The sequence below is a fragment of the Myxine glutinosa genome, chromosome 9 (assembly GCF_964187855.1).
Source record: "Myxine glutinosa chromosome 9, kmMyxGlut1.1, whole genome shotgun sequence".
Classification (NCBI taxonomy): Eukaryota; Metazoa; Chordata; class Myxini; order Myxiniformes; family Myxinidae; genus Myxine; species Myxine glutinosa.
In genome coordinates this window covers 129,051,012-129,058,277 of record NC_136269.1, presented here as the reverse complement: position 1 = coordinate 129,058,277, position 7,266 = coordinate 129,051,012, and the positions used below count along the sequence as shown (strand labels likewise).

At 45.4% G+C, this 7,266-nt stretch overlaps 1 pseudogene; it reads right to left on the bottom strand.

Annotated features, from left to right (window-relative positions):
* Positions 1-571: 571 nt before the first annotated feature.
* LOC137434642 (protein FAM200C-like) lies at positions 572-2,468 on the bottom strand (annotated as a pseudogene).
* Between the last annotated feature and the right edge of the window lie 4,798 nt (positions 2,469-7,266).

The following is a 7,266-nucleotide window of genomic DNA, read 5'->3' as shown; positions in this document are numbered from 1 at the left end:
ATTATTATTACATAAGTCTAGAGCAGGGGTTCTTAACCTTTCTAGTGTTGCGCCCCCTTTAGCAATTGTTGCTCGTCTCCACGCCCCCCTCCACCTACATCTGACGAAGCCGCTCGTTGGGGAGAGCGCGAGAGGGGTTTCCCCTCTCGCCGGGGGGTCCCCCCCATGAAATTTTTGAATTCTAGGTGCTCCGTGGTGCATTCTGAGGGGTTTGTTCGTTGATATTGAAGCCAGCCAGGGCTGGGCCCTGGGCCCTGGCTATTGACGTAGATTCTGTTAACAGCCAGGGCCCTAAGCATGGCAGCCAGGGCCGGGCCCTGGCGGGCCCTGGCTTATTTCAAACACTGGATCTGGTACCCCTGAACAGATAATGTTCTTTCAAAATAACAAAGGAGAGATTACAAACCTCGTTTTATTGCATCAAAACGCAAACAAGCTCAAGGCACGGATCGATGAAAGGAAAGGGTAACTACACAAAACACGTTTGTTGAAATGTCACGTCAAAGGACGCAAAATCAATGAAACAACAATTTAGTCACTAAAGAAGCAATGCCAAAAATCTCACTAAATTTTAGTGAGATGGTTGACACTGCTTCTTAGCTATCAGATCCGGAATTCGTGGTCGCGTGCCAGAGAGAGCACAGCGCAGATCTCCTTCAACGTTCAGTTTGCTTCTGTATTTGGTCTTGACAGCGACCAGCACGGAGAATGCAGCCTCGCAGAGATACGTGGATCCGAACATCGTCAGAATCCGAACAGCTTGAAGCGAGATCAGAGGATAAACAGGAAGATACTTGACCCAGAATGTCTCCAGGTCCAGAATTTCAAAGTCATCCTCAGCCGAGGAGTTGAACTTCAGCTCCAGAAACTCCTCCTGGACCTTGTCCGAAACATCAGCTACGTCGCATTGGAATGGGTTTCTGATGAATTTCCAGGTCTTTCGCTTTTCGTCCAAGTCAGGAAAGTAGCGGATGAATTCCGCTTTGAGTTCAGTCAGATGATCGATGATTTGGTTCTTTAACTTTGAATCGAGAAGGCCGTCCGGAACGGCAGAGTCCAAGTTTGGGAAACAAGCTATGTTTCCGGCCTCCATTCGGCATTTCCAGAGGTCGAGTTTAGCCATGAAGGCTCGAATGGCGTCGTATTGCGTGATAATGTTTATGTGCTTCCCTTGCAGTTTTTGGTTGATACCGTTGAGTGCTTCGAAGATGTCTACGAGGTAAGCTAGAGACAGTTGACATTCTCGGGACTGGAACATTTTGTAGAGATCCACCTTCCGCTGCACGTCTAGGAATGTTGCGACTTCTTCCCTCAGCTCGTAGACTCGCCCCAACATGTTTCCCTTCGAAAGCCAACGCACGTTTGTGTGGAAAAGCAAGGCTTGATGATCGCAGTCCAAGTCCTTGCACAGCTGTTTGAACAGGCGACTGTTTAAGGCTCCACCTTTGATAAAGTTGACTACCTTGATAGCCAGGTTCAGGAAATCCCTCATTTCAGCGGGCAGGGTCTTAGATGCTAAGGACTCACGATGGATAACGCAGTGTGTACCAATAGCAGAGGGACTCTTTTGTTTCACCTTCGTAACGAAACCCGAACGCGAGCCAAGCATGGCCGGAGCTCCGTCTGTGCAAACACCTACCAACGCGTCCCATGAAAGTCGATTTTCTTCGAAGAACTTCGATACCACTTCAAAGACATCCACTGCTGTCGTGTAAGTTTCCAGGGGATGACAAAATAGCATTTACTCCTTCACGCTGTCGCCTAATATGAAACGAGCATACATGAGCAGCTGAGAACACTGAGCCACGTCTGTCGTTTCGTCGCATTGGATGGCAAAGACAGGCGAGGCCCTTATCTGGTCAGTCACTTGTTCTTTGATGTCCTGAGACATTTCATCGATCCGTCCCTTGATGGTATCGTTCGACAGGGAGATAGCCGAGAGTTTGTTCGCACTATCCTTCCCCAGGATGAGCTCTGCCGCTCGCAGTAGACTCGGTTTAATGAGAGTCTCTCCGATTGTATGGCTCTTCTTGTTCTTTGCTACTAGCAGGGCAATCTCGTAGGATGCCTCAACGATCTTTGACGTCTGTTGCCGAAATGTCCCACTGCTGTCCAACTTAGCTCGCTTCAAGGCTTCCCTTTTCGCCACAAAGAATGCCTGTGATTTGTCTGCTAGTTCAGGATGGGTTGTCCTCAAGTGACGTTCCAAACGTGTTGGCCGCATGGCATCATTGCTCAGAGTCTTGTAACATATAACGCACTGAGGAACCTCTGCGTCACCCTTTTGAAGTGCCACAAATCCGAACTTGATGTACTCGTCTTGGTATTTCCTCTTTTTCGCACTCATTGCCATTGACTTCGATTCCAGTTAATAATCTGTCGGAAGAAAAAAAGAAGTGTTAGTTGAGACTGAAACAAACTAGGAATTATATAAGGCGCTATCTTTTCGGTTAATTAATTTTTTTCAGTAGGGGGATTATAATTTCCATTTGGGGTTATTTAGACGTTTATACTGCCGTCCCGCGCCCCCTCTGAAATTGCTCACGCCCCCCTTGGGGGGTGCGCCCCACAGGTTAAGAACCGAGGGTCTAGAGCCTGCTGAGTTAAAACTTTGAAGAAGCGATTACAGCTTCGAGTCTTCTTCGTCTGTATCAGCTTTGCACTTCTGGATTTGGGGAGTTTCCCCAATTCTTCGTTGCAAATTTTTTCAAGCTCTGTTAAGTCGGATGGGGAGCGTTGGTGAACAGCAATCTTTAAGTCATTCCACAGATTCTCAATGTGATTCAAGTCTGGGCTTTGATGGGCCACGCAAGGACTTTCATGTTTTTGTTCTGAAGCCATTCCAGTGTTGCTTTGGCTGTATGCTTGGGGTCATTGTCCTGTTGGAATGTAAATCTTCGCCGCAGTCTAAGGTCTTTTACACTCTGAAGCAGGTTTTCCTCAAGGATTTTTTTCATGTATTTGGCTCCATTCATTGTTCCCTCTATCCTTACAAGTCTCCCAGTCCCTGCCACTGCAAATCATCCCCATAGCATGATGCTGCCACCACCATGCTTTCATGGTAGGGATAATGTTAGATGGGTGATTAGCTGTGCTTAGTTTCTGCCAGACATATAGCACTTTGCATTCAGGCCAAAGAGTTCAATTTTCGCCTCATCAGGCCCCAGAATATTTTGCCTCGTGCTCTCAGTCTTTCACACGCCTTTTTGCAAATTTCAGGCGTGCTGTCATGTGCCTTTTTGTTAGGAGTAGCTTCCATCTGGCCATTCTTGCATAAAGCCTAGATTTGTGAAGGGCTGCAGAGACTGTTGTCCTTTCGGCAGGTACTCCCATGTCAGTGAAGAAATTCTGTAGTTCTGTCAGTGTTCATTAGGTTCTTCGTCACCTCCCTGACCAAGGTCCTTCTTGCCCGGTTGCTCAATTTGGTCGGACGGCCAGCTCCAGGAAGACTCTGGGTAGTTCCATATTCTTTCCATTTCCTAATGATGGAGCTCACTGTGCTCTTGGGAACTTCAACCCTCTATAAATTGTTTTATACCCTTCCCCAGATCTAAGCCTCCTCACAATTCTATCTCAGAGTTCTATGGACAGTTCCTTGGACTTCATTGTAGTTTCTGCTCTGACATGAACTGTCAACTGTGGGACCTTATATAGAAAGGTGTGTTTTTTTTCTAAATCATGTCCAATCAATTGAATCGGCCACAGGTGTAGTCAATTCAAGATGTAAAGACATCTCAAGGATGATCAAAGGAAATTGGATGCACCTAAGCTTAATTTGGAGTATCAAAGCAAAGCGGTTGAACACTCATTGACTCAAGACATTTCAGCTTTTCGTTTTTAATTATTCTGTTGAAAAGAATTCTCCAAAAAATACGACTTTGACATTATGGGGTATTACGTATGGATCAGTGACAAAAAAATCTCGATGTAAGCCATTTTCATTTCAGGCTGCAACACAACAAAATTGTGAATAAATTCAAAGGGTGTGAATACTTTATGAACGCACTGTACATTCCATGATGTATGCCACGAGCACAAGGCCTACGCAATACCCACTTCCACCGACAGAAGTTTGTGCTAATGAAACAGCTAAGCCAGGCAGGGGAATTGGTCTGGGTACCGGCACTCGACGGTCTTCTCTTTCCGAAGGTTGGCCAGCTCCACGATGTAGAGATGCCTCCTGACATTTTAGTCATCAATTGGAACCCATCAGGAATTCGACACCAGGAACAAGCACGTTACGGCCCAGGTTCTCATGCCCAAGCGTTCAGTGCCTCGCACATTGCAAGATGAAAATGGATCGCAATTTATCATTCTTTTTCCCCTTTGTTGCAATGTCAAAGCATCCGACCATTGAATGAACACCGTTGCACTCGGATTTTTATTGTTTATTTTTATTTTCCCCCATTTTCCCCATATTTTCCTCATTTAATTTGCAATGATGTTTTGAATTTGACCCCCTGTTTATGTCCCAGGGCGTGGGGGCGTTTAACTCAAAATTTCCTATTGGGTCATTCCTGGTGGAACATTTTGCCATTTTTACCCTCGCCAGAGGAGGGGATATTGCATTTAGGGCCGTTTGCTTGTCTGTTTGTTTTTCTGCACAGAACGTGAGTATGCTTTTCTCTGCAACCGTTGGTCCAATTGCCAAGAAATTTTCACCATTGGAGCACGCCCCCTTGAGTAAGTTTGTAATGATATTTGTGATGTCATATGTCACGTGGTACAGGCGCCATCTTGGAAAAACCGGAACACTTTGCACCTCTATATTTCTGAAACCGCTCGACGGAAAAAAATTAAACATGGCTCTTTGCCAAGCACTCCTCATGGGGAAAAACATATATATTCTCGATGATGTCACCACTGCCTTCCTTATGACGTCATAATTATACAAGTAAAACGCTTGATCCGATCAGTTTGAAATTTATTGAGCATGATCGACACAAAAATTGTATGGGAGATTTAGGTTGATGACGTCATTGGTCACGTGGTTCAGCAGACATATTGGATTGAACATAAATCGACATCGTCAATAAGGCACACAAATACAGCAGCTAATACACAGCACATAAAATACACCACACAGACACGTGCGGACGTTTGTCTGCAATCTCCGATTGCTCTTTCTTGTTCAACTTTGCTTTGGGTGGGAAGCGTGGGGATTTGGGATGGCGCGCCATTGACTCCGCTCTCGACATTGACTCCTTTGAGAATTAAAGAGAGAAGTCTAAAACATCCAGATTAACAAGCAGAGGAGGAATGATAATGTTATTATCCAATTAGACTGTCTGATCGATATTTATAACATGTGATAATCTGGAAAATATATACAGTGTGATACATACCCATTACGGTACCCATACTCTTTACAGAGCGTTTCTGCTGCCAAAGCACTCTCTTGGCATGGGTTATGATGGGTGGTTTGCTATTGCCTATAATACTGGCACGTCATTCACGTCATTCCGAGGACAGCACAGACAGTGATGAATCACCCTGCCTGTGAAACACCGGGATGACAGTTTATAGCTGGGTCAGGATTCGAACCCAGGCTAGACAGCTCAGAGAAGAGTGCGCGTACCTCTAGAGTCTAGACTTTCCTGCCAACAGTATAATGGGCACTTAATAACGTTGGCCAAGAACTGCTGCCAGTCAGGATGCCCCAATAGATGCACCCCAGTTTTCCCGACAGGATAGGGATCAGGGCAAGGGCATTCAAAGGAAATTGAGGACAAATTAATCTTATTCATGGGATTAGATACTGCTAACCTCAGTAGGAACAGTGCTTGGATCATTCACTTCTGCTCTTTGTTGTTGAAAAAAATTATATAGCTTTATTAAAATAATGGATGCGACATGTGTCCCACAGCATGGGTACATTTCCATCCACGTGGGCCAGGTCACTGGTAGCCACTGATTAAAGTGGAGTAAAATAATTCCAAACACGTGTTTTCTATCCAGCCTGATTGAGAAATGCTTCGGAGGGACGAGCTTATCGATAGCGGAGAACACTCGTTCAACGCAATCTTTGGATGTGTAACCTACTTGCACCCTGTGATGTCTTCTTTCACCTGGAACCCACTGTAATCTGTCTTGCAGGTGTTAGGAAAACCTGATCGCCCAACCTTCCCCTCCTCTTTGTGAACTAGTAATTTCATATGACTTTATTTGGTGATGATGTTTTTTCCCTAATGCCTTCAATGACCATTTGATATATTTCAATTTCATACTCTAGACAACAAGGGTAAGTAGAAAATAAATAATGACACATGCATATATATGAGGAGCAGTCAATAACAACAAACAACAACAACATGCATTTTAAGGCCATTTTCCCTGCTAGAGCGGGGGTTAGCCTTGCGGTCCCCATGACAATCTTCTCCATCTTGCCCTATTTTCTGCATCTCTCCTTGTTAACCCCCTTGCCCGCATTTCTTCTTCCACCATCTTTAGCCAGGTCTTTCTCGGTCTTCCCCGTCCTCTACTTCCTTCCACATTCATTTCCATCACTCTTCTCAACCAGTCACTTTCATCCTTCCTCAACACATGACCAAACCATCTCAACCTGTTCCTCTTCACAGCATCCATCACAGGCTCTATTCCCATCATCTTTCGCAATTCATCATTTGTCTTCCTCTCTCTCAACGATACTCCGCACATCCACCGAACCATTCGCATTTCCACCCTTTCCAGCCTTCGTTGCTGCTCTACATTCATGACCCATGTCTCGCTCCCATAAATCATAACACTTCTCACACATGCAGCATACACCTTTCCCTTCAGCTTCAACGACACTCCCCCTCCTCATCAGCACGCCACTCAGTTCCGGAAACTTCTTCCATGCACATCTCACTCTAGCAACCGTTGCCGAGTCTGATCCACCTTCTCCATTCAGAATGTCTCCGAGGTAGCAAAATGTTTTCACACCTTCCAGCTTCACGCCGTCTCCAAGATCCAACTCAACATTTCCTCCATGTGCAGCTCCCTCTGTGCACACCTTACATTTGAATGTAGTTGCCACACTGGTTAATGACCCTCTCAGACCACTACATTTTTGATGAACCCACTCAGCGCATATTGTACATTGAATGGAGTTCACTCCGACACCCTTCCTGCACACAGCACAGGGCCACTTCCCAGTTCTTTCCACCTCAACACATGCTTTACCACTTGCCATCAACTTCGTCTTTCCGATATTCACCTTCAGACCTTTTGTCTCCATACATTCCTTCCACTTGTTCATCTTTTCCTTCAGTCCATCCATACTTT